At 45.2% G+C, this 26,591-nt stretch overlaps 1 long non-coding RNA gene across 1 annotated transcript in view; it reads right to left on the reverse strand.

Annotated features, from left to right (window-relative positions):
• LOC131485372 (uncharacterized) overlaps positions 1-11,347 on the reverse strand; it is an 86,594-nt gene extending 75,247 nt beyond the window's left edge. Inside the window, exon 1 of the long non-coding RNA XR_009248797.1 lies at positions 11,161-11,347. This is a non-coding gene — a long non-coding RNA (uncharacterized LOC131485372). The remainder of the gene's footprint in view (positions 1-11,160) is intronic.
• Between the last annotated feature and the right edge of the window lie 15,244 nt (positions 11,348-26,591).

The following is a 26,591-nucleotide window of genomic DNA, read 5'->3' on the forward strand; positions in this document are numbered from 1 at the left end:
AGCAACCATAACGAAAAATTCCTAGCTTGAAAAGCTGCTTCTGAAAAGAGGATCTGCAAGCAAAAAGCATTAGGAGGAAGGCTTAGCCTTCAAAGGTTCTGCATCTCAGGATGTGATGTTTCTCAGGAGGGCAGTTTTGGGATGAGCTGCAAACCAGTCATCTCTTCAGAAAGCTCTGGTTTTTTGAAGAAGCTTACAGAAAGCATGTTCTCAGAGGCTGCCCCATCTTTTCCAGGGCAACAATGCTGTCTTTGGTTTAAATAAGACTGCCTGGAACAACACCACCAGATTTTCAAATGTCTCCATGAAGCCCCTGGGACCTGGTAGCCCCACCATTAGGCGCTGACAGCACTGACCATAACTTCAGGAATCGTGAAGAATGCTGCCTGGCCAATGATGCTAGAGGGAGAGGGAGAGGGAGAGGGAGAGGGATCCGCCTGAGTCTGCCTCTTGATGACTGAGGGTAATTGTCACTGAGGGTACCTGGAACTGCACTTGGGAAACCAAGCATGAAGAATGGACCTCAAGTTTTTTCAAGGTGCCTGACCTGCTCATAGACACCTGATAGGTAAAGGTACCCACCTGAGTCATTATGTGCCCTTGCAGCAGGGTATCGGTCTGGTTTAGATAGTCTGGTCAATCCAGACTGTCTTACATCTGTGACAGGCTCATGTTTCTTTGCTCTGAGTCATTTCCCCTGCTCACATAAATGGAAAAAATGATGAGACACCTGCTCATTTGGTCATCTCTACAGCTTCTCACACAAGGTGATGGGCACATGACTTTGTTAATCTGGCTTCAAATTTATTGCATTGGCTGCCAATGGACAAGGAAAATAGTCTATGACAACCTCTTCACCCATGCTAATGACAGAAATAGCTTACATTTTCATCGTGCCTTTTAAACTAGGTACTGTGAGGAGAGACATTAATTGTTTGATTGGGAAATTGAGACTCAAATTACTTACATTAACTAAAATAAGAGAATGGAGGGAAGTTTCATAATTTTAAAACATAAGATTTGTTTTTCTAGCCTTGAGTAAAAATAACTGGTAAGCCTAGTTTAAAAACTGATTATTTTCTCTTATCTAACAGAAAATGATCATAAGTCATGCCTGTGATCAGAATTCCAATATTCATTAGATTAAGAGAATGGAACGGTCATAGCACTGGGTGGTGACAGTAAGACCCGTTAATTGGCTATGTCGGTTACATAAGTGTGGCAGGCTGAAGGATGGCCCCTGGAAGATACCCAAGCCCTGATCCTTGGAATGTGTGAATGGAAATTTAAATGGCAAAAAGATTTTGCAGCTGGGATCACATTAAGGGTCTTCACAGGGGGGGCTTATCCTGGGCCACCCAGGTGGGCCTAGTGTAATCACAGTGTCCTGATAAGAGTCAGAAGGAAGAAATCAGAGTCAGAGAGAAGGCGATGTGATAACAGAAGCAGAGGTCAGGTGTACTGTGAATGTGAGGGACAGGGCCACAAGCCAAGGAATATGGACAATCTCCAGGAGGTGGAAAGGCAAGGGAACAGATTCTTCTCAAGAGCCTCGAGGAGGAACCAGCTTTGCCAATAACTTGACTTTAGCCCACTGAAACTGACTTCAGACTTCGGGCCTCCAGAACTGTAAGAGACTGAATCTGTGTTGCTTTAACTCACCAAGTTTGCGGTCATTTACTACAGCAGTCATAGGAAACCACTGCAATAGCTTTGAGATAAAAATGGGCCAGACGAAAGGTTAGAGAGACTCCATATTCCTGACTGTAGTTTCCAGGCCCCACAGACCAGAGCTACTCTTTCACTCCAATGTGAATCCTCTGAAAACGTAGGTTACCCCACAAGCTCCCAGATCTGCAGCAATGCACGTCCCTGCGGGCAAGGTGTGGTCAACTCTGACCACCAGGGCCTGCACGGTGTGTATGTCCCACATTCCACACTTGTGGTGAGCTGCTCTTAAAATGGCTCCTGGCATTCGCGCCCTTGTAGATTCCCCTGCCCTGGAATGTGGGCTGGACTTAGTGACTTTCTTCTAATACATAGAACTTGGCAAAAGTGGTGGGATGCCCCCTCCAAGAAGGGACCGTAAAAGACCAAAACTACATCCTCTCCCCTCCTCCCCCTCTTCACCCCCACTACCCCGTTCCTCTGTGTGTGTGTGTGTGTGTCTGTGTGTGTGTGTGTGTGTGTCCCTCTCAGGGGCCTGCTAACAGATGCATCCAGGAGACCTCCCTGCCTGTAAGGACTCATTCTCCTCCTGAGGCCTCATGCCTCCAATATTAGACCAAGAAGGGTCAGCGTTTATTTGTCTTTGGCTGCTTTATTTGCGCAGGCTGTTTTCCTGAGGTAACCCGAGGCGTCCTCCTAAGGAGCACCGGGGAAGGTGGGGCAGGAGGCAGGCTCTGCGACCTCCTTGTCTGAGCTTCAGCTCCTGGTGAGAAGGCTTTCGTTTGTATGAAGGCCTCCACAGGCCCCAACCCCGGACTGTTTATTTACATTCAAGAAATAAATCTCGAAAAATGAAAAACAAACCCAGCAGGAATTTAGGCAGCAGAATTCTGGGTGGCAGGGAAGATCCTGTGATGATTTCACAAGCAGGATTTCAGAGAGGATTCCATCCTAATGCTGAATAACTTTGGGAACAGAATGCTCCCCTTCCTCACTGCTCAGCTTGGTTTCCAGGCCCCTGCTCTTTCCCGTAGCTGCTCTATCTTGCTTCCAGTTACAGGCACAACTTATTTCCTTGCACTTCACAGATACTGCACTTTTTACAAGTTGAAAGTTTATAGCAATCCGGGCAACCCACAGTATCGAAGGTGTCCCTGTATTGGGCGCTAACTGAGCCCTGGGGCTTTATACCAGATGCTTTACATGCTCATTTCATTTAGTTATCGCAACTCAATGAGGCTGCCGGGCACCATCACTATACCTACTTCACAATCAGGGAAACGGATGCTTCAAGAGGTCATTTGCTCATGGTCTCAGAGCAAGAAAGTACAGCAAGGGCACCTAGTGGCCCAGTCGGTTAAGCATCCAACTCTTAACTTCGACTCCAGATCATGAGCTCATAGTCATGAGATCGAGCCCCACATTGGGCTTCGCTCTGACAGCACGGAGGCTGCTTAGAATTCTCTCTGCCTCTCTCTCTTTTTTTTCTTTTTTTTTTTTTTAAAGTTTATTTATTTTTGAGACAGAGAGAGACAGAGCATGAACAGGGGAGGGGCAGAGAGAGAGGGAGACACAGAATCTGAAACGGGCTCCAGGCTCTGAGCCGTCAGCACGGAGCCCGATGCGGGGCTCAAACTCACGGACCGTGAGATCATGACCTGAGCCGAAGTCGGACGCTTAACCGACTGAGCCACCCAGGCGCCCCATCTCTCTTTCAAAATAAATAAATAAACATAAAAAAAAAAAAAGTACAGACCCTGGAGTCCCGCTCACACCCATTTGACTTTACAGCCATCCACTAACCACTGTGTTCTTTCTCCTTCGAAACAAATGCTTCCTAGCTTCTGACCTTTAAAAAAAAAAACTTTGCTCTTGACCTTCTAAACTGGTTTCATTTGTCAAGAGCGTTACGTACGAACCCACATCCTCCCACTTTTATTTTCAGAGATTGCTGTGGTGTTCAGAGTTTCTCAACCTTAGTACTCTTGGCACTTGGGGCCGGATGGTCCTTGGTTGTGGTGCTGTCCGGTGAAATGCAGGATATTTAACAGCCTCCCTACCCTCTACCCACTCCCTGCCTCCCCCAAGTTGTGACAATCAAAAATGCCTCCACATATTAGCAAATGTCCTGAGAGAGGGAGACACAGTCACCCCCAACTGAGAACCACTGGGCTAGTGTTATACACAGTATAACAGTATAACAGTATAACAGTAGCTATTTTAAAAGAAGCAACAGGGGGTGCCTGGGTGGCTCAGTCTGTTAAGCATCTGACGTCGGCTCAGGTCATGATTTCACAGTTCATGAGTTCGAGCCCTACATCAGGCTCTGTGCTGCTGGCTCAGAGCCTGGAGCCTGCTTTGGATTCTGTGTCTCCCTCTCTCTCTGACCCTCCCCCGCTTGTACTCTCCCTGTCTCTCAAAAATAAACAAAAACATTTTAAAAAATACATAAATAAAAATAAAAGAAGCAACAGATTTCAAAAGTTCCCTCCACACATTCCCCATCAGCTCATTCCAGAGAGGATTTCCAACCTTCAGTTATGTTTATCCTGCCAGTAAGTCCGTTTTCAACTAACCCTCCAGAAAGGAGCCCAGAAATGGTTTGAGGAGGAAAAAAGTCTAATTTCGATAGGTGGGACAGCAGCAGGGTAACAGGTCTGTGGCCGGCACTGAGACAGCCAGCTATAAAGGACTCCGCAGTGAGGAGGAGAGACCACAAGCCATTCTCTCTTTCCTTTGGCTTCAACATCCACAAGATCCTTTGGGACCAATCTCGCAGCTTCACTATTTGCTCCAAAACATGTGTTGTTTGTGGTTGTCATTGACACAAGTCCCAGGATTCTTAGAACCACGCAGATTTATGAAATGAGAAGAGATATAAAGTGTTGCAAAAGTGCTCAGGCAAATCCTGTTGTGATTCAGCTTGATCTAGAGGAGATTCGTCATTGCCTTAAATCGTGGGATGGAACACAACTGTTGGAGGTTGTTAGTTATTTTACATCCTTAGTGAAACTTTTGGAAAATACCATACAGAGGTTTTAGCTGAGTTTGGGTTCCTCCAAATATAGATCCTGAAAAAGGATTTGGATGCTAGTAGTTTGTTTGGGTGGTGATCCCAGGGAGCATGGTAAGCAGTAGGGGAAATGAGGGAAGGGAAGAAGCCAATGAAAGCTGTTTCAGTGAATGGGTTACCTCTACATGTAACTATGGCTCAGTTTAACCAGGCGAGACTGACAGACTATATAGAACACATTTTAGAATTGTGCCCCAAGGATTAGGCAGCTGGAACATCTGTCCATTGACTTCCATAACTCATTGGCTGGCCTCTCCTGGGGACATGAACTCCAGGGCACTTCTGGGCTGCCACGTATGTGGCCAAGCATGTTCCTGTGGCCAGAGAAAGCTCTCAGTTATAGCGCAGCAGGTGTTGGAGCCAAAGAGACAAGTGAGTTGCATTAGTTATCTATGGCAGCATAACGAATTTCCCTGAAACTCAGTGGCTTAAAACAACACACATTTGTTATATCCCAGTTTCTGGGGGCTGGGAATGCAGGCACAGCTTAGCTGGGGCATTCTGCTCAGGGTCTTTTATAAGAGTGCAGCAAGGTTTGAGCTGGAGCTCTAGGCGCCCCCAGATTCAGTGTGGGGATCGGCTTTCAGGCTTACTTGGGGGGGCTGTTGGCAGGATTCAGTTCGTCACGGGGTGAAGGGCTGAGGGCCTCAGTTTCTCGCTAGCTGTTGGTCAAAGGCCTCCTTCAGTTCCTTGCCCCACGGGCCTTCCGTAGGGCAGCAGGCTTTCTCGCTCAAAGAGAGCAAGAGAGAGCAAGCATAACAGACATCACAGTATTTATAACCTAATCTTAGAAGTGACACCCCATCACTTTTGTTGGATACTATGCATTAGAAATAAGTCGCTAAGTCCATCCCACACTCAAGGGGAGGAAGTTATGCTAGGCAAGAATACCAAGAGATCCCCCAGGGACCCTTTAGAGGGTGACGGTCTCAGGAGTGTATGAGAATTGCCCTCCAAAGCTGTAGGTGACCTCTGGGCAGAGACACAAGAATGCAACCAGGGCCTTGGTACCTCTGCCCCAGGGATATAACTTCATGCTATTCCACCATCCCTGGTGAACATTCTGGTTGTCTTCAAACCAAGAGGCCCCAGAACACACCATTTTTAAAAGATAAGTATTACGGTAAGTGGGGACAGTGCATGAACCTGTGCAGACTAAGGGAGTCCTCCGGATTCAAGACAAATCTGAAACTGACTTGACCCAAGTGACAGGCACTGTGCTGTGTTCCAGAGACACAAGAGTGAAGTCCAGAGCAGTCGCTGCGGGGTGGGGGTGGGGAGGATGTAAGCCAACGATCGCAGAACAGGACCATGAGCGCTGTACTCTGCCAGATGTGGGAACATCAGGCTGTGGGCACCCAGGTTTTCTACTTCCAGCTGGGTGGGGAAGGTGATGGAGAGGTATGGGAGGTAGATTGGGAGGGAAGGGGGTGACATGTGCCAATCTTCCTGCCGATACGGAACACTGCTGCCTCTCCTTCCCTGCAATGTCACCAGCATCCCTACTATGGGCTTTCACTCACTCCCTCTTTTGTGGAGACCTCTCAGGGCTTCAAGAGGCACACTATGCCAGGACCTCAGGGAAACCAGGAAGAAAGGGGGAAGAAAGAAAGGGGGAACAGAATGACAGAACCAAACTAACAGACCCCAAATACATGAGATAACAGGCAATTCCCCCTCCTCCTGCCAATTAGTGCCCACTAACTGCCCCCCCCCACCGCCCCGCTCCCGCCGGGCCCTCTGCACCCCCTGACCAGGCCATCAATACCTCTCTACCGTGGATCTGTGGCTCCCAGGTGTTAATCTAATCTATACCTGCCTCCTTACAACATTCAAACCGCAAATGGCTCCAGAGCAAACAACTCCCTGCTGTGCCAGCATTTCCCCTCTTTATTTAAGAAAGACCTTATCTTGAAGTTAAATCCATTAGCGTGAACATTGGAATGAAGTCCAACACCTGATGAATAGCCCTGCTGCCTCATTCCTGCCTCTTTGCCATTCAGACTAAATGGAGGAAGGTCCCAAAGGTAAAGGGGAGGGAAAGTTGAGTCACAGAAATTAATGACAGGACTCTACTAGCTTGCTTCCTTGGGCAAAACTGCATCTGATTTTCTCAACACCTCTCCCCCTCCTCTTCATTAACTTTTATCACCTTTGATCTTCTCTTTTTTTCCTGGCCTTCCCCCCCCCAACCCCCCACCGCCTCCTTTTATCCTTTCCTTCTTTTTTTTATTTTTTCAAATTAGCTTCTCAGGGCACCTGGGTGGCTCAGTCGGTTTTAAATGTCCAACTCTTGACTTCAGTCATGATCTCGTGATTTCTGTGATAGAGCCTTGCATCAGGCTCCATGCTGACAGCACAGAGCCTGTTTGAGATCCTCTCTCCCTCTCCCTCTGCCCCTCCCCTGCTCATGCTCTCGCTCTCTCTCAAAATAAAAATAAACTTTAAAGAAAGGCATTAAAAAATACAACTACTCCCCATCAATCCCTCTCTTCAGAATGTGCTTTACGTGACTAATCAATTAGCAATGACTAATGATTAATGTGACTGATCATTTGACTTATTAAATGATTATTTACTGCTGGCCGGTGAGGACATGGAAGCTTGTTTCAGAAGAAATGGAGAGCATCCGGCCTGGAATGGATATTAGGACCCCCATGGGCAAGGGTTACCCACTGCAAGCCTTCCTGGGCGTCTTCTAAATTATACCTCACATAACCCCGGCTGGGGAAGAATAAGGGCCTTGTTTTACAGATGAAGAAGTGAGACTTGGTTAAGCTCCCTTAAGTTATTGAGCTGAAGAGCTGAACTCATACATACCTGTGTGGTTCCAAAGGCCATACTTTTTCAACTATGCTGATCTCTCCAAGTGCCCAAAACAAACAGAAGAGCACTACTGCATTCTAGTTATCCACATTTAAGTTCAGCATCCACTGATCTTAACCCCCTCACATCCACTTATCCCTTTACCTTTATTAAATCCCTCGGCCAATCATTAAAATGACAGTCAATCAAGATCACTCCCTCATCCACCCTGTCAACCACCTTCACTCTCTCATAACTAGTCTCACTGGACAAGTCTCATTTCCTGGTAAAACCCAACCCTCCACCTACCTGAAAACTGCAGTCAGGCTGGAGAAGAGCACACACTGGGATCATCACAATGCTCCGGTGGGTCCTTAACATGACCGGCCATCCTACCAAGCTCCCCTGGTCCTGCACCTCCACCAGGCACTTTCCCCTCCCACCTCCTACCCTCTCCAGCCCTGCCCTCTTGCCTGGTGCTCCTGTTTCACTGAAAGACCTAAAACCCTCCCAAGAGAGCTCCCTGATCTCCCCTGCCCCATGCACCTGCCCTTCTGTTACCACAGAACTGACCTGCTCCTGCCTAAGGATTGCATTCTATGCCCATCTTAGTCCACTCAGGCTGCTCTACAAAATACCACACACTGGGGGCTTATAAACAGCAGAAATGTCTTGCTCACAGTTCTGGAGGCTGAAGTCCAAGATTAAGGTGCCAACATGGTTAGATTCTGGTAAGAACACTCTTCTGGGTTGTCAACTTCTCATTGCATCCTAATATGGTAGAAGGGTGGGGAAGCTCTGTGGGATCTCTTTTAAAAGAATACTAATCCCAGGCATGAGGGCTCCATCTTTATGACCTAAGCACGTCCCAAAAGCCCCACCTCCTGATACCATCACATTGGCCATTAGGATTTCAACATATGAAGGCTTGGGGGGGGGGGGGGAGACACATCCAGACCCTAGCAGTGCCTGCCCCACCCATGTGTCTGGCTCCAGCCATTCTCTCTCTCTTCCACATCATCAGTATCTCTCTACCGATCATTTCTATCAGCATACAACATAGTTACCTCTTCCCCATTCCCGTAAGACTTCCCAGAAGACTTCTGCACCCCCTCTTTCACTAACACTGATCTTGTCACCAGTGACCTCACAGCGCCAATCCCGAGGTTGGCGCTCAGACCTGCTCTTCCTTGGCTTTTCTGCCAGTGTAGCCTGCTACACTGGCCCCCTTCTATTCCTTGAACACACCAGGCATATTCCCATCTCAGGCCCTTTGCACTTGTTATCTCTCTACATGGGACACCTCTTGCAGATATGCACAAAACTCATTGTCACCTCCAATATTCTTTTTTTTTTTTTTTTTAATTTTGTTGACTGCCTCTGTCATGAAGAGGTTAAGCTCCTTGAGGGCAAAGATTTTTGATCGATTTGTTTATTACTTGTCTTAGCCAGGGCTCTCCAGAGAAACAGAAGCAATAAGATACTACAGATATATAGAAAGAGATCATTATGAGGGATTGGTTCACATGGCTGTGGAAGGTGAGAAGTGCCACCACCTTCTATCTGCAAGCTGATGGCCCAAGGAAGCTGGTGGTATAGTTTCAGTCCAAACCTGAAGGCCTGAGAACCAGAGGACCAATGGGGTAAGGCCCATTCTGAGCCTAAAGGCTTAAGAACCAGGAACACAAATGTCTAAGAAAATTCACCCTTCCTCTGCCCTTTGTTCTATTCAGACTGACCAGATTTCGGATAGGGCCCACTCACATGGTGAGGACAATCTTCTTTATTCAGTCTACCCATTCAAGGGCTAATCTCTTTTGGAAACACCCTCATACACACACCCAGATATAATGTTTTACCGCTATCTGGGCATCCCTTGGCCCAGTTCAAGATGATCCATAAAATTAACCATCCCTCTGCTCTTTCCCAAAGCCTAGAATTGTGCCTGGGCCATAGTAGGTGCTCAGTTCTTTATGGTGCCCACATCCTTCCTTGGTGTAGGGGATCAGAAGACGCTACTCCAAAATATGCCACTTTGGCATATTGATTATTTTGAGCTGAAGACACTTGAGAAACAGCACATGCAGGAAGGCCTCTCTGACCTGAAAGTCAGAACAAAACTTCCCTTTCATGTCCCAGAAGAGAACATTCTTATCACCAGAGACTGGGAGTCGACGCTGAAATAAATCTGTACATCCTTATCTTCCCTATCATCCCTTAGTTTCCCCCCATATATTTCCTAGTCATTTTCCCACAATTTATCACCCCTAACTCGAACCCCTTTCTCCTTCGTCTTGGTACAGCTCCACGATTTATGACTCTTTGTTGAATTGCCACATAAGCTCTCAGGCTGATCCCCTTCTTTGGATCTTCATTTCTTTCCTCCATAGCCTCCCCTACCACATAAGATATTAACAACAAATGAAATCTGTACGATTCTCTCCTGTTAATCTCCCTTTTGTTAATTCATTTCTCAGGCCCAGCCCAGACCTAATGTCAGCAAGTCCTCTTGCCCAAATGTAGACCCTTACAGTTAAAACCAGAAATAGACAAGCCCAGGGGCACCTGGGTGGCTCAGTCCATTAAACACCAACTTCAACTCAGGTCATGATCTCGAGGTTCATGGGTTCGAGCCCCACTTTGGGCTCCGTGCTGACAGCTCAGAGCCTAGAGCCTGCTTCAGATTCTGTGTCTCCCTTGCTCTCTGCCCCTCCCCCACTTGTGCTCTGTCTCTCTCAAAAATAAATAAACATTAAAAAAACTTTTTTAATAAAAAGAAATAGAAAAGCCCATTTAACTCATGCTCTAGCTGAAACCCATTGTGCCAATTTCTTACACTTTCTCCCGGCCTTGATGAAAATGTTTTACCATGACCCAGCCAGAAAAGGCCTCCTAGCAACAGAATTACCTAGAAGACCACACCCCAGATGTCCCCTTCCCTGCCCGGTCCTCACTCGCTGAACACACACCCCACCCCCAACCCTGTGATCACGTGCCCTCTGACTGTAACCCCGGACATCTGCCTATAAAACTCTAGCGTCCATCTCGGTTGTTAAGGCTTGAGACTGTCACCTCCCCCAGCTGCCCAAATAAAGTTCTCCCTTTCTCTTTTCCAAACCACTGTCTCCTGAGTTATTGGCTTCTCTTGTGACAAGGGTATCCGAGTTTGTTCTGCAACCAGACAGGGGCTGTGCTCAGGATTTGTCCAGCCCCCTCGGGATCCACCTGGAGAGAGCAGTTGGCTGAGAAACATTTCCTGCATTGGCGGCTCTGACAGAGAGATAAGTAACTCGAAGAGAGTAGAGGGAAACTCTTTTCCTTGCTAACAGCAAGAAGTCAGCTGCTCAAGAAGTCAGCTGCTCAGAAGCTGCTCAGTGTCTGGCAAGCCAGGGAGAAGCATCAGACTCAATGACCTCTGGCCCACGGGCCTTGTAATAGCGCCCTCCAGCGGGCTCTGAGCTCCAGGCTGGGCTGGATTCCCCACCGCAGCCCCCAAGCCACAGGCATAAATCTGAGGTTCGAGGTGGAGCCCAAGAGGAAGCCCGACCACAGCCTGCCTGTGGAGCATTCCTTAGACTTTTAGTCTTCTCCGTCTTTCAGGGATTAGAATTTACCCAGCAGGTCAAGAGACTGTGGCTGTCCAGAAATGGCCTGGGGCTGGCCCAGGGCTGGCCCATGCCCTGGAGCAAATCCCACCAACTGCTTTCCAGCCCATCTCCTTCCTGCAGGCAGGGTCGCCTTGAGCCCCTGAGCTATGAACTCCAGGTAACGACTGTCACAGTGATTTGTTCATCAGCTCTGTCTCTTTCTTAATTTCCAAAATCTGGAGGGGGGGGTAAGAGGTAAAGAAGTAGGAGAGGGAAGGTGAAGGATGATATTTTGAAACCTGGATTTTCCCCTTCTTTTTTTTTTCTTATATGTTTGGTTATTTATTTATTTATTTATTTAGAGAGTAGGGGAGGGGCAGAGAGAGAGGGAGAGAGAATTCCAAGCAGGCTCTGCACTGTCAGCATAGACCTGATGTGGGGCTAGATCTCTTGAACCATGAGATCATGACCTCAGCTGAAATCAGGTAGCTTAACTGACTGAGCCACCCAGGCCCCCAGGGATTTTCCTCTTCTTCAAGGACTTCATCAGTTGTGTCTCCAGGGTCTTTAAATTTTTTTTTTTTTAATGTTTATTTATTCTTGCTAGAGAGAGTGAGACATAGCATGAGCAGGGCAGGGGCAGAGAGGGAGACACAGAATCTGAAGCAAGCTCCAGGCTCTGGGCTGTCAGCACAGAGCCCGACGCGGGGCTCAAACCCACCAACCATGAGATCATGACCCGAGCCGAAGTCCAATGCTCAACCAACTCAGCCACCCAGGCACCCTGTTTTTAAAGAATTAACACATTGGGGCATCTGGCTGGCTCTGTTAGAGGAGCCTGCAGCTCTTTATCTCGGGGTCATGAGTTTGAGCCCCATGTTGAGTGTAGACATACCTTAAATGAACATAAAAAAAATAAAAATTAAAAATAAAGAATTAACACAGTAACTGATGAATGGATTTAAAATGTGGTATATCCAGGGGTGCCTGGATGGCTCAGCTGGTTAAGCATCCAACTTTGGCTTAGGTCATGATCTCACAGTTTGTGAGTTCAAGCCCCGCATCAGGCTCTGTACTATCAGGGCCTCTGCACTATCAGGGCCTCTGCCTCTCTCTCTCTCTCTCTCTCTCTGTCTCAAAAATAAATAAAAACATTTTTTTAAATGTGGTATATCCATACAATGGAATATTATTAAACAATAAAAAATAAAGTTTAATGCAAGCTACAACATGGATGAACCTTGAAAACATTATGTTAAGCGAAAGAAGCCAGTCGCGAAAGGCCATATATTGTGTGATTCCATTCATAGCAAATGCCCAGAACAGGCAAATCTTCTGAGACAGAAAGTAGATTAGTGGTTGCCTAGGACTGGGTATGTTGGAGGAAGTGGCTAGTGACTGCTGATGGGCACAGGGCTTCTTTCTGAGGTGATAAGAATGTTCTAGAATAGATTGTGGTGATGGTTGCAAAATTCTGTAAATATACCCAAAAAAACTCACCCAATCGTATACTTTAGGTGAATTGTTTCCTATGTGAGCTGTGTCTCAATAAAGCTATTATTTAAAAACAAAAAGTGTTAACACACCCTCTGAGGAAGTGGGGTTGAAGGTGGTTTGGCTTCTCAATTTTCTGTAGGGAAACTCAGGGACAGATTCAGTGTGACCCAAAGTGTGAACTTCCGGCTTCTCACTTGCAAGGGGCCCCTTCAAAATCAAGTCATTCCTAATTCTGTGTTCATCATTTTTATTCTTTTCCTTAAAGATGTACCCCCAAATTGTGTATGCTTTAGGACCCAGAAACCCTGGACCTGCCCAGATGCACATACATTACTTTTACAGTCAGAAAAAAAGCAAGCATGATTTTTAAAAATGTCTTTTTAAATCGCTAATGTGCCTCCCTTTGTACAGTGCTAGACCTCAAGGAAAACAGCCATTGCAGTCTCTGGAGAGCTCGTCTCACAGGATCTGGTGGATCTAATCACAGGTTTCTCTGGGCACTCAGTGCTGTCCATGCTTTAAGGTATCGGCCCTCCAGGAGTTATTCCAAGAGTAAATGCTCAGGAGCATCTTGAGCAAGAATTTTTTTTTTAAATTCATTGATTTATTTATCTTTAATCTGTGACTTGACTCTAGTCTCATGTAGTCACCTTTCCCCTTAGTATTTAAGAAAAAATGGTTCCAAGCGGGTAGTGCAGAGATAGTGGGAAATTTAGCATCCCCTTTCCTCCTTGTCTGGGGTCCCTGGGCCTCAGTTTCCAAGGAAAGAGACTGTAATACCTCCTACTGAAAGAGTGGTGAGCACAGAGGGAAAAGAGAGGCAGTACTGGGGCGGGGGGCAGGGGGAAGGGGGAAGATCCACTGTAAAGTCGTCCTTCCCTCTGGCCAGTCGGGCTGGTGCAGGGTCTGGGCGCAGGGTGTTGTTGAGCAGAGTCACACAACTCCACCAGCTGGGATATTCAAAGGGACAAGACAGAGGGGAGGCTCTTCCGAGTTCAGGGTATGTAGTGCTCCTGGAGTTTGAGAAAGAGGCTGAGAGGCAGGCAGAGTGATAGGACCCCTATGATTTTGCCAAAAAGGGATCCCATCAGAGACGGAAGTACTCTGGGGGGTTAGCTATAAACACCCACACAACACATCATCTGCTTCCATTGTGTGGACCCCTAAGCCAGCAATCAGACCACTTAGAAAGACTCAAGACTGCTAAACTTCAAGTTCACGTAAGGGAAAGCAAAACGCAGTGTTTTTACACTAATGTGAGATTTTACTGGTAAAGAGACCTCTATTAAGTTCATGGGATGGAATATTCTGGTTCCAGGGTCCTGACTGTAATCCTTTACCACCACTGGCTGGACTCTGCAATATCACAGTTTCTGAAGAGAGATGCTCCCCAATATTCAGGACTCATCTCTGTAGGCAAAATTTGTAATGCCTTTGGGATTTCCCTAGAAACCATGTATAATTGTAAATATTTAAAATGCCAAAAAACAGTCCCTACATTGAAATAGTCACCTTATGTACAAGAATTCAACTCAACACATACATGGTGGGACATGGCATCACACTGTGCAGAGGTGTGGGAAGTGGGGGCCCGGCTCTCCCCTCCACACCTACCTGGAGCTCCCTCCTCACACCAGAGTGCTTTCCCCCCCCTCCCCAGGGACATCTGCCTCCTCACTGGTGAGCCACTTGGCTATAAATCCCATTTAAGCAGTCAGTATCAAGGGGAAAAGCTAACATCACTCAGCAGCTCTGTACAAGTTTATCCACTATCAGATTTTAACAGCACACAACTCTGGAGATGTACAGCCTGCCATGTTTCTAAAGGAGAGGCTCAGAGAAGTTGAGTAACTTGTTCAAGGTCACCCAGCCACATCATATGGTAGAGCAGGCTTCCAACACGTCTGTTTGAGGTCCAAAGGCTTTTTCTTTTCTCCTTTTTTTTTCTTTTCTATCCTTTTTTGATTCTAAACAGCAATCGGAATTTTGCCGACTAACAGAGGCCATTAAGGATGTTTCTGAGATTTTTACCTGGGAGCCCTCATTTAATTTTATAAACATTCTAGGAAGCCACTGGTGGCGAAAGAGACTCCCAAATTTTTATCCAATCCAGTACCCCCCCAACTTTATTTTTTTTTTAATTAAAAAAATTTTTTTAATGTTTATTTATTTTTGAGAGAGAGAGAGAGAGAGCAGGGGAAGAGAGAGAGGGAGACACAGAATCTGAAGCAGGCTCCAGGCTCTGAGCTGTCAGCACAGAGCCCGACGTGGAGCTCAAACTCACGAACAGTGAAATCATGGCCTGAGCCGAGGTCAGACGCACAACTGACTGAGCCACCCAGGCGCCCCTTTTTAAATTTTTTTTAATGTTTATGTATTTTTGAGACAGAGAGGGACATAGCATGAATGGGGGAGGGGCAGAGAGAGAGGGAGACAGAATCTGAAGCAGGTTTCAGGCTCTGAGCTGTCAGCACAGAGCGTGATCCGGGGCTCAAACCCAAAAACCTCGAGATCATGATCTGAGCAGAAGGCAAATGATTAATGCTTAACTGACTGAGTCACCCAGGTGCCCCTTTGCCTGCCCTTTCTAACATTGCAACCCACACTTCCCCTTTCCTTCCCTACTCAGGTTCTGCCCACTTGTTGCTCTCTGACAAGCTCTGTATAAACTTGCTTATTTTCTTTGTTATCTGTCTCCTCCAGTAGAATATAAGCTACAAGAGGGCAGGGAAGTTCATCTGTTTGACAAAGTATCCATAGACTTGGAAGAATATTTGTACACGCTAGGACCTCAATAGATATTGGTTGAGTGAATGAATGAACAAATAAATCCTCTCCTCCTGATCATACTTTTTAGTGTATACCATATAAAAAGAAATTTGAACTTCATAATCCCTAAAGAATAAAATTCAGCCAATGTTGGCTATAATCCAAATTCAGTTTTAGTATAACATAATTTTTTAAAATAATATTTTATAAAATCCCTACAAAAGTATTAGTAGTTAAGACAATAAATTGGGGCACCTGGGTGGCTCAGTCAGATTCTGTGTCTCCCTCTCTCTCTGCCCATTCCCCACTCAAGCTCTGTCCCTCTCTGTCTCTCAAAAATAAGATAACGTTAATTTTTTTTTAAAAAAAGGACAGTAAATTGTACTTTATATGCTCAATATGTGTAGGAATTTAACAATTTTTATTGATAAACTAGTGAATGAAACACAAATAAATAGGCAAGACCATCATTCAACCTGAGCTCTGTTTAAATATAACTTTTTTAATATAAGTCTGTCTCATAGAGAAGACCCATCATAGCCACTTGAGTCTCATAATAGTGAAAAAGAGTCAACATTCACCTCAAACTTGGAGCACCACAGTCCTTCTGAAAAAGGATTCCTACAGAAAAGCGTACCAAAATCACACCATAATTAACTGCACAAACAAAATCTATTTGTAGAGAAAAAAGTGTGTTCGAGAATTGAAGAGAAGAGACCCATGGGGAAAAAGATGGTATCAGCAGTCAAATTCTGCTTTAACCAAAAAAAATAAAAATAAAAAAAAATAGATGGGTGGAGGGTTAAAGAATATATGCATTATAATAACCAAGCTTTTTAAAAGTCTTATGACAGAAAAATGAAAAGAAGATCCACAAGGAAGATGCCTGAACAGATGCTGATCTTAAATGACTGGCGAACTATAGATGAGCCTCTAAAAAAGAAAAGGAAATACAATTCACCAGGGGAGTTGGGGAGCAAGGATAGCCTTACAGGAGGCAAGTGAAGTTGCTCAGAAATGTTTTTAACACTTTGTCATGTTCAGTTTTCAATACACACAAAATTATACAGTATAGTAGAACGGAGACCATCTACCTCAACAGATGCCCAATTACAACAATCACAGCCAATCTTGGTTTCTTTATAGTTCCCTCCACTTTGTCCACCAAAGGAATTATTTTGAAGCCAATCCCAGACATCACATCATTGTGCAATATGCATGTCTTCAAAGTCAAGGACACGTTTTTAAAATCATAAACACAATATTAATATCACTCTAGAAAAAATTAACGGGCCCGGGGTGCTGCAGGTCAGCAGAAAAGAATGAGCTGCATTACCTTTTAGCTACGAGAGGGATAGGGCATCTGGATAAAAAATCCTAGAAGAGAGACAAATCCCACACCCTTAGAATTCACACTGCCAGCCTGACTGCCTGTCAACATCTCCAACTTCTCCTTCACTTGTTCCTTCACGGCTTGAAGGCCACCTGGCCACCCAGTGCGGTGAGTGAGAGCAGAGGCTTACGGAGAGGGCTTGATTCCTGACACGTCGCGTGTTAGTGTGTGACACTGGAAGAGCGCCAAAACACCCTAAATCTAATCTATAAAAGAGCATCCACCGTGTAGGTTTTTTTAATAAGAGCAAAATGAAATGGTGCTCATATTCATTCGGCAAAGAATTTAGCACATTAACAAGTGTGCAAAATAGGTTAACTTCTGTTATCACCATTGGGAAGTTATGGTGGGTGAAGATCTCAAAATTGGGATTAAAAGTGATGGTTTTCTAAGATATCTAATATACGCAGTTTTAAGCCAGTCTCTAAGTTCATTTGGAGTATCTGAGTATCTTGGGCTGAAATACCCAAGGAATGCTGAAATACCCAACAGAAATTATTTATGTAGGCTCAGCAAAGCATGTTCTTCAAAAGCATGTGACATTGTTTATTGTAACATCAACTTTGATATCTTGGCCAAGAGCACCTTAAAAATCTAGCAAAAGCATCACAAAGCAAGGGGGGGGGTGATTAGTATGAAAGGAAGGACTACGTCCCAAAGACCATTTTGGAGATCAAGCAAATGTTAATGTTTTAGTGACTGATGGAACAGAAGAAATGGAATGAACTACTGAGATTTAGGAGAGGCCATCAGCTGGAGGCACTAAAAGCAACAGGGAAAAAACAGGAGGGGGGGGAATCTAAGACATCCTAAAACGGGAAGAAAGTAAACCTAAAATAACAGATGAAGCCTAAAAGGGTAAAAGAAGCTAAAACAAATATTCCCTGGAAGGGATAAATCCAGAGAGGGAGAATCCTGAACAAGACCCAAAAGTAGCTGATGGTTGAGGGCAGGTAAAGGAAGAGGTAAGCAAAGCACAGTGTGAAGATATCTCCAAGAAGCAGCATCACCTTAGCCGCTTTACACAAGATGCAATCATCCTGGGATCCACTTGGGACCTGTGAGGAACAGAGAATAATTCAAAAGAAAAAGGATACAGAAAAATAAAGTTGGCTCATTTCTTTTCAGTCTTATTGCAGTTGCTGTGGTCTCTCTTTCCTCTGGGACTTTGCGCATGCTGTTCCCACTGCTTGGAAGGCCTCATCAGATCCCACATCACCTTGTTGGTTGCTATCCACCCTTTCGGTGTCAGTGGAGCTATCAGCCCCGGAAAGCCTTTCCTGGCTTCTCGAAACCAGATGGAGCTTCCCCCTGGTCACTCCTATGGCAATCTCAATTCCCATCCTAGGATGTCCATTTATTTGCTTCCCTGTCTCCCATCTCTGTACGGTACACTCCCAGAGAATAAGGAAGATATCTAGTTTGTTACCGTGTCCTCACCATTTCACACAGTGCCTTATTAAGAGTGGGCACTTATTAAACACTGTGAAAAAAAAATCAATGTTTGTATGTATTGAATGCTTACTGTGTGCCAGGCACCATACTGAGCACCTTCCATTTAGCCCTCACAACCTTACAAAATAACTAATGTTATTTCTCCTATTTTATGGGAGAGGGAAGGTTCAACTGAGGTCCGTGATCACCCAGTTAGCAAATGATAGCGTTAGGTTTCAACAGAAAGTTGGGCTGTAAACCTACCCTCTTCATTGGTTACACTCATGGAAGGAAGGGAGGAAGAGGTGGGAGAAAATCAAGGAAGGAAATGCATCCATACGGCCCTCCAAAGCTTCACTAGCAGTGATGAATGGCAGGGTGAATCGGTTTTAAATACTAGTACTTGAAAGAAGGAACAAGTATTATTTTGGATAAACCTAAGAAATGTAAAAATATACATTTGCAGGTGATGAAAAAAGAATCCTCTTGTAAAATGGGCCCATACAGATAAAGAATGTGATTTTATCATTTTTATGTTTGAAGAAATGAGCTTTCCATGCCAGAAGATACTTAAAGAGTGAAACAGGATGTCCTTTCTCAGGGAGTCTGCTGTATTCCAACATTTATTCCTATAACCTCTCAGTGCCTGCCTTTACAAACCTTTAGTCGCAACATCCTGAAGTCTTACCACCTGAGGTCATTATTACCTAAAGGAGGATTCTTTGAGCACAAAAACTAGAGGTCACACTTCCTACTGACTAGAATAAGAAGGAAAGACTTTCCTCTTTCAAAAAGTAAGAAGTGAGAGAGGAACCCAAGATATTCTTAGATGAGAAGCAAAATACACTATAGAAACTAGTTCTGGAAATGTTAACTCTATTTCTAATCTAAAAGCCCAAACTTTAAAGGAAGATAGAATTCATAAAACTAGTTAGTTTAGCTTCTCAGAAAATGTAACTCACCAATCACTGCACTTCGGTGAATCTTGGCGCAATCGGGACATATTTTCACTTCTACAGAGTTAGGCCATTTACATGAACATCAATCTTAAACAAGTTTTTTATGTATTCGTCTCTTTCTTTGCAAAAGTTGAGGGAATAGAAATAGCTTCGAACAGGGGCGCCTAGGTGGCTCAGTTGGTTAAGCGTCCGACTTCAGCTCAGGTCACGATCTCGCGGTCCGTGAGTTCGAGCCCCGCGTCGGGCTCTGGGCTGACGGCTCGGAGCCTGGAGGCTGCTTCCGATTCTGTGTCTCCCTCTCTCTCTGCCTCTCCCCCATTCATGCTTTGTCTCTCTCTGTCTCAAAAATAAATAAACGTTAAAAAAATATATATTAAAAAAAAAAAAAAAGAAATAGCTTCGAACATTGAGTGGCTTTCACCTTTCCCATCAGTTTGGGTGTGTACCCTGAGTGACCGTCTAATATGACAGTGTGAGTGAAACAGAACCAGACCAGCTACAGGAGACTGGGATCAGAAGTCCTGCTGTCTTAAAAACTGAGAACTGAGGGTTGACGGGGGGTGGGGGGGGGGGTGGGGGGGGGAGTGCAGGGAGGGTGGGTGATAGGTATTGAAGAGGGCATCTTTTGGGATGAGCACTGGGTGTTGTATGGAAACCAATTTGACAATAAATTTAATATATTAAAAAAAAAAAAAAAAGAAGTCCTGCTGGATGAGGGAGGTCACTATAATGAACAGGTCAACTCAGGGAATCAACAGTTAGAGGCAGACCCTCTGAGACCCGGGCAAGCAGCCTCCCCACTGACCCTCTTCTGACAGTGCCCTTCCCCACAAGGTGAGAAGTCTGCGGGACTGAGGGAATGAAGGCCCCTAAAGCCAACCGCTAGATTATATTCCAGGTACCCAGGACCCTGGAATTTCTGGTCCAAACAGCCTGGAGCCTGCTTCCCAGGCCTGTGCAGTTCTCTTTTCTGAGTTCACCCTCCTGAGGATGTATCTCACAGCCAGCATGCAGATGTCTAGGCCCAAGTGGTGGCCACGGGTCAGCTTGGATGTGTGGGATGGGACATGAGTGCTGCTGAGGGTCAGACCTTTCACAGCAGAAGATAGATACAGGGGTGGGAAGAAGCCAGGAAGGGGAGGAGAGGAGGACAGAGATGCCTCCACCCCACTGCCACATTCTGGCACAGAACACTGAGGAGTCCAGGATTTCTACATTCAAACCTGGCCCTCCTTGTCAAGAGAGAAATGAGAAGAAAACAGAAAAGCAGCATAGCCCCATCAGCCAGGCTTGGTATGACCCAGAACTGGCCTTGGCATTCAGGTGAGTACTGATGTCCTCCAACTGAGCATAAACAATTTCACAGATCACAAGTTACAGGCCACACTGTGACCATGACAGAGTAAGAGAAAACCAAGACCTCTTTGTACTCATGTCTGAGCACAGACCAAACTGAGAACATTATTCAAACCACAGCAATGACCACTATCCCCCTACCCTGGCTAAGAAGACTGACTACTGTTTCTTCACCAGCCACAGCAGCTACCCACTTTGTTAAGGTACCCAGTCACAGGACTACCCCACTTTTTTACAGCATCCATTTAACCCAGAGCAAAACCATACCTTCCTAAACTCTCCCCTAGTCACCCATCATAAGCCCAAATGTCTACTACGCCCTTTCTAACACTGCACGAGATGTCCCTTGGTTCCCCATGGGGTAGAGTCTCTCTCTCATTGGTATAAGTCAATCCACCCAACTTTGTTCCACCACAGGTATGTTCCTGGTGATCTATGCCTGAATGGCATTGACAGGAGATATATTTGTCAGGGTAGGAGGACAGACATAGTTTATTTAACAGCTCATAAACTTGCTTTATGATGTTTAAACACTTAGACATGTGGTAAATGGTCTCCATTTGGACTCTTGCCCAACCCCCACAAATGTTACAGTAGGCCTGACGCTAAGGCGGGGCCTGTGACTGTGTACCTCTGGAGAATAGAGCCACATCCCAAGGAGAGGCATTAAGGAAAGCTTACTGGAGAGAATAGTTTTTAGGGAGGTGGTGAGAACAGTCAAATGGATGTATGTTCCAAGGCAGACAAATTGGGAACAGCACTTCAGAATCCAGAAAAACTTTTAGAAGGCCAAATACAGTATGGTTGCGATTATGGACCCTAGATGGGTCCCATTTGGAGCAGGGGGAAAATAAAATGTGCGGCATTTGTGAGGCAGAGGGGAGGGCTCTTTCATAGACAGTCATCAGAAGCTTGAGGAGACTAGCTGAGCTCTAGAGAAGGGACATCTATTCTAAGTGCTGTGACATCATTTTCATTAAGGTCATTGTGGATGGACTTGAATGGATCCTCCAGTTGGTTGCTATGGAAACCCTGAACTAGCGAAGACAGTCTAGTAGCCTGAGTCAAGTGAGTTTAAAAGAAAGAAACTTTTGAAAATGCCTAACTAAAAAATTCCTGGAATGAGGGGAAGAAGAAATTATTCGAGGTGCTTACAAATTTCATCTGAGAAGAACATGCTAATCAGAAATCATGACTGAAGGCTGAGGCCAAGCAAACGACCTTCATTCCTTCCTGTTCAGCTCAAATGCCTGCCTGGAACTGAAACGAGGGCCTCACAGCTCAGGCCTCAGGTCTCCCTCAGCTAAGTTATTGCAAAGAGATAAAGGGGCTTTTGTCTTCCTCTTAGCTAAACACGATCTGGTTACAGGCCCTTCTCCCTGGTCTCTTTCCTCTGCTATATGGAACATCTGCTTATGTAAAAATATAATCAACAAAGGTTCACAAAGACTTTCTTGTCGGCCGAGGTGGACCAGAGATCGCAAGCTTCACCCCCAAACTCAACTTGGCTTATGTGTTCCTGCTCAGATAATTAACTATCCAATTAAACTCAGGTCTGGAAAACAGGGTCACAAAGTCCTCTGAAATATTGGAGCCAGAAACCAATGGACATGGCTTAACAGAGAACAGAGCGTTCTGGGACAGTCAAATATAGAAGCTTTCAGAGCCAAAAAATTCACCAAAACTCCTGTATGATTTATTTTACAATTCAGGCAAGTCTCAGGATAAAGGTTTTAAAACTCATTTATTTTTAAGTAAACCTCCCTCCTTTCAGAAGGAAATGCTCCCTGGCTGTTGGCCATAAGAAGTCAAACTCTCTACATGGTCCCAATAATAGTGAGTAAAACAGAGGGTATTTCTGAAGCACAGCCTCCAAGACTGATATGCTTTATTAAAAACAGCAACAAATCTTCATTACTTTTCAGTAACGCCATGAGAAGACCTGTGTTAGAAGTGAGAGTTCAGAGCACATACCTGAGAAATCAGTGCAGGATGATAACAGCCCCATTGGTGCAGAGGAAATACTGGTACCATATGCAACATCACCAGGCGTGGGGTCTTTAGGAATAATCTCTCATCCACTCGGTAATTTTATAGAGAGCAACAAAGGAAGTGCTGCTGTAGTTCTTTTTCTCTAAATGTTTATATATATAAACACGTAAAGAAAATAGAATGATAACAGGATGTTATTCCTATAAATCTTCAATCTGAGTTACCTCTTGCTTGGGCTTCAGCCACGTACAGTGGCAGAATCTTAATTTCACTTCCAGAGCAACCTTTTGCAAAGATTTCCCCTTGTTTCCCCATCAGGGCAATAAGAAAACACAAAAGAGACAAACATCCCCAAACATGAACGCTAATCCAATTCTCTGCCAGGAACCGGGTGAGATTTGATGAAACGCTCAGCACTTAACAACTCTGTGCTTCGCATCTCTCATCCAACAAATGGAAATAATAAAACATACCCTGTCTACTGTCATGAAGATGTTTCAAGAACCTGGGAGTAATATATATTTAGAGCTGGACGCTTCAGAGGCCATCTGTCCCACCCCTCATTTTACGGATGAGGCCAGGGAGTCCCAACAGATTGACAGCTAGGAAATGGCACGGCCACAATGAGAACGCAAGGTTTTCTCCAGAAAGTGTGCTTTCTGCGTGGCCACACTGTTCACACGTGGAATGTAAAGATTGTTACATAAATTGGTCAAAAATGGCTTGCATTGGCCCCTAGGTTGTATATGTTTTCCACTGTAGGCTGAGACTCATTTGTTCAAAAGCCCGCTGACACCAAATTTAAATTTTTACATGCCAGGTTATATAGCCAAACAAGCAGATTTGTAGCCATTTACAGCCCACCTCTAGAGTTTTGCATACCCCTCGAAAACTTGCCCAGTACCTGTTGGCCATTGATAAGATAGAGACTTCTAATTACAAGACCCCAAGCTAACACCACCTTTCAGTGTTCTCTTACCCAGAGACCACCCACCATGTGCTGAACGCCCCACCCCACCCCCTTATCCCCCACTCCCTTCTCCCCACCCCACTGCTCTCTGCCAGGAGCTCCTCTACTCTCCTCCCCTTCTGGATGTTGGCTTCCTGGAGCCTCTGGATGGAACCTGATGGCCAGTTTTCTGACCTCTGTGGGTCTTCTTAATACTGTTCAGTCTTGGCCATGTGCGGATAAGCCCTGACGATGTGGCCCCTTCAAAAATTACATCTCTCGGGGCGCCTGGGTGGCGCAGTCGGTTAAGCGTCCGACTTCAGCCAGGTCACGATCTCGCGGTCCGTGAGTTCGAGCCCCGCGTCAGGCTCTGGGCTGATGGCTCGGAGCCTGGAGCCTGCTTCCGATTCTGTGTCTCCCTCTCTCTCTGCCTCTCCCCCGTTCATGCTCTGTCTCTCTCTGTCCCCAAAATAAATAAAAAACGTTGAAAAAAAAATTAAAAAAAAAAAAAAAATTACATCTCTCTTATGCTCATTCACAGGTACCGAAGAAGGGATTAAGAAAAAAATTCACGTAACAAATTGGCCCCTGTGGCCACAAAGCAAATGCTCCACTCCTCTGGTGTGCCTCTGGAGCACCAACATGAAACCCTGAGATCAGGGACAATGCAGAAGTCACCCAGGATGTGACAGTCACTCACAGGCAAAACTGCTTTAGAAAACAAGGCAAGGAATTTCAGCTTAACATTGAATGTTTTATTATTATTTTTTATTTCTTTTAATGTTTATTTTATTTTTGAGAGAAAGAGAGAGACAGAGTGTAAGCAGGGGAGGTACAGAGAGAGAGGGAGACACAGAATCCAAAGCAGGCTCCAGACTCTGAGCTGTCAGCACAGAGCCCGATGCATGGATCCAACTCATGGACCTTGAGATCACGACCTGAGCCGAAGCCGGACGCTCAACTGACTGAACCACCCAGGCGCCCTTGTTTTATTATTTTAAAAGTTCCAAAATTTGAAAAGTTCTAAATTCTACCCATCAAAATCGAAATGCATGCACTTTTACAAATGCACAAAACTATTCAACCGCCTTAAATATTACTGACAAGGTGGGGAAACAGCCGACAGGTAGCTGGTTAAACTCTTCTCGCTTCCTATTGCCATAGGTGTAGATGTAAGGCCATTTTACATTTTACTGGTCTGATGAAATCAAAGATTCAAGTACTTTGGGGGCCCCTGGGTGGCTCCGTCGGTTAACGCATCTGACTTCGGCTCAGGTCATGATCCTTACGTTCATGAACGTAAGACCCCTATCGGGCTCTGCCCCGGTGGTGCAGAGCCTGCTTGAGATTCTCTCTCCCTTTCTCCCTTCCCTTTCCCCACTTGTGCTCCCTCTCTCAAAATAAATAAATAAACTTTTTTAAATGTTCAAAAAAATAAAGTACTTTGAGTATGTGTTCCTGGTTTGGGCTAACAAACAATCCCACCACCACCAGCACCCCACCACCCCAACACAGATCTAAGCTTTAAATTTAACTCAGTTTCACTTGGTTTTGAAGTACTCTATTTTGGAGAAAAACTAACACTTTTCCCTTGTGTACTTTTGCCAAAACTAATGCTAGCCAATGCCAATGCTAGCTGACACAGATCGATCAAATATATGCTAGGCACTGCCTTGAGGGCTTTAAATATATTTGCACATGTCCTCTGCACGACAGGCCCAATAAGGCAGATCCTATTATTCTTCTCATTTTACCAATGGGGAAACTGAGGCATGGGATGCTTAAGGAACTTGGTCAAAATCAGGCAGTTTCTAAGTCAATACAATTTGACTCTAGAGCTGTCCTGCTCAATACAGTAGCCACTAGTCACATATGGCTACTGAGTACTTGAAATGTGGCTAACTGGAACTGAGCTGTGCAGCAAGTGGAAAAAAAAACACTATATTTTAAATTTTTTTTTTTCAACGTTTTTTATTTATTTTTGGGACAGAGAGAGACACAGCATGAACAGGGGAGGGGCAGAGAGAGAGGGAGACACAGAATCGGAAACAGGCTCCAGGCTCCGAGCCATCAGCCCAGAGCCTGACGCGGGGCTCGAACTCACAGACCGCGAGATCGTGACCTGGCTGAAGTCGGACACTTAACCGACTGCGCCACCCAGGCGCCCCATATATTTTGATGACTTAGTATGAAGAAAAGAATGTAAAATATCTCATTAGTGGTTTTTAAGATATTGATTACATGTTGAAATAAGCTTTTGGATTATTTCAATAATCCAATTTTGTATACAATATTGTATCCAATATGGATACAATAAAATGTTACTAAAGCTAGTTTTAGTTGTTGGCTTTTACTTTTTGTTAACGTGGCTTCTAGAGAAGTAGGCACGCCATGTGTGGCCCGCGCACGCGGCTTACATTATACCTCTACTGGACCCACGCCGCTCTAGACCCTGAACACTTCACCATTTTGCTTTACCCTCCAAAAGAAAGAGTTTATGCTCTTCACATTAATGAAAAAAGTGAGATCTTCCTTCACGGCAAGACTTAGGTTTTGTTTGCATGGGAGCACGCCAAGGGACAAAGTAGTTAAGACCCACAGTCAAACATTAACCGTGAAACAATCTTCAAAGCCTGCGAGAACAAAAGAGCACACTCTACCCTCAGCTTTACTTGCTTGACCTGCTTTCCAACCTGGACTGAAGCCACAGAGTTCAAGAAGTTCAATGACTGTCTGAGCTTTAATGTCTAATCAAAAGCCAAACGTTTGCTTGCGTTTTTGCTCTTGCGTTATTCCCACTTGTGTGATACCCACATGGAAGAACACAACAGGGTTGGGAGGATGTCGGTTTGTGTGGCTTCTTACCAGGGGTGGCGGGTTGGTTTTCATAGGACTCATACTTCAGTTATTTAGTGATTATCATTGGGTTTCCATTTTCAAGGGAATGTATGAAACACATGCCTGTAAGCAAATTCACCAAACAGCCTAAGGACTCCTTAAGAAAGCCCAAGCTATTCATAAGCTGTAATCGTGGCTCGGAGGCTGGACTGGTTCAGAGCTGAGGCTGGATTTTTCTGTTTTCCTCTGAAAGATCCCTAGGCAGAAAATA

Source organism: Neofelis nebulosa, chromosome 1 (assembly GCF_028018385.1).
Source record: "Neofelis nebulosa isolate mNeoNeb1 chromosome 1, mNeoNeb1.pri, whole genome shotgun sequence".
NCBI classification, from domain to species: Eukaryota; Metazoa; Chordata; class Mammalia; order Carnivora; family Felidae; genus Neofelis; species Neofelis nebulosa.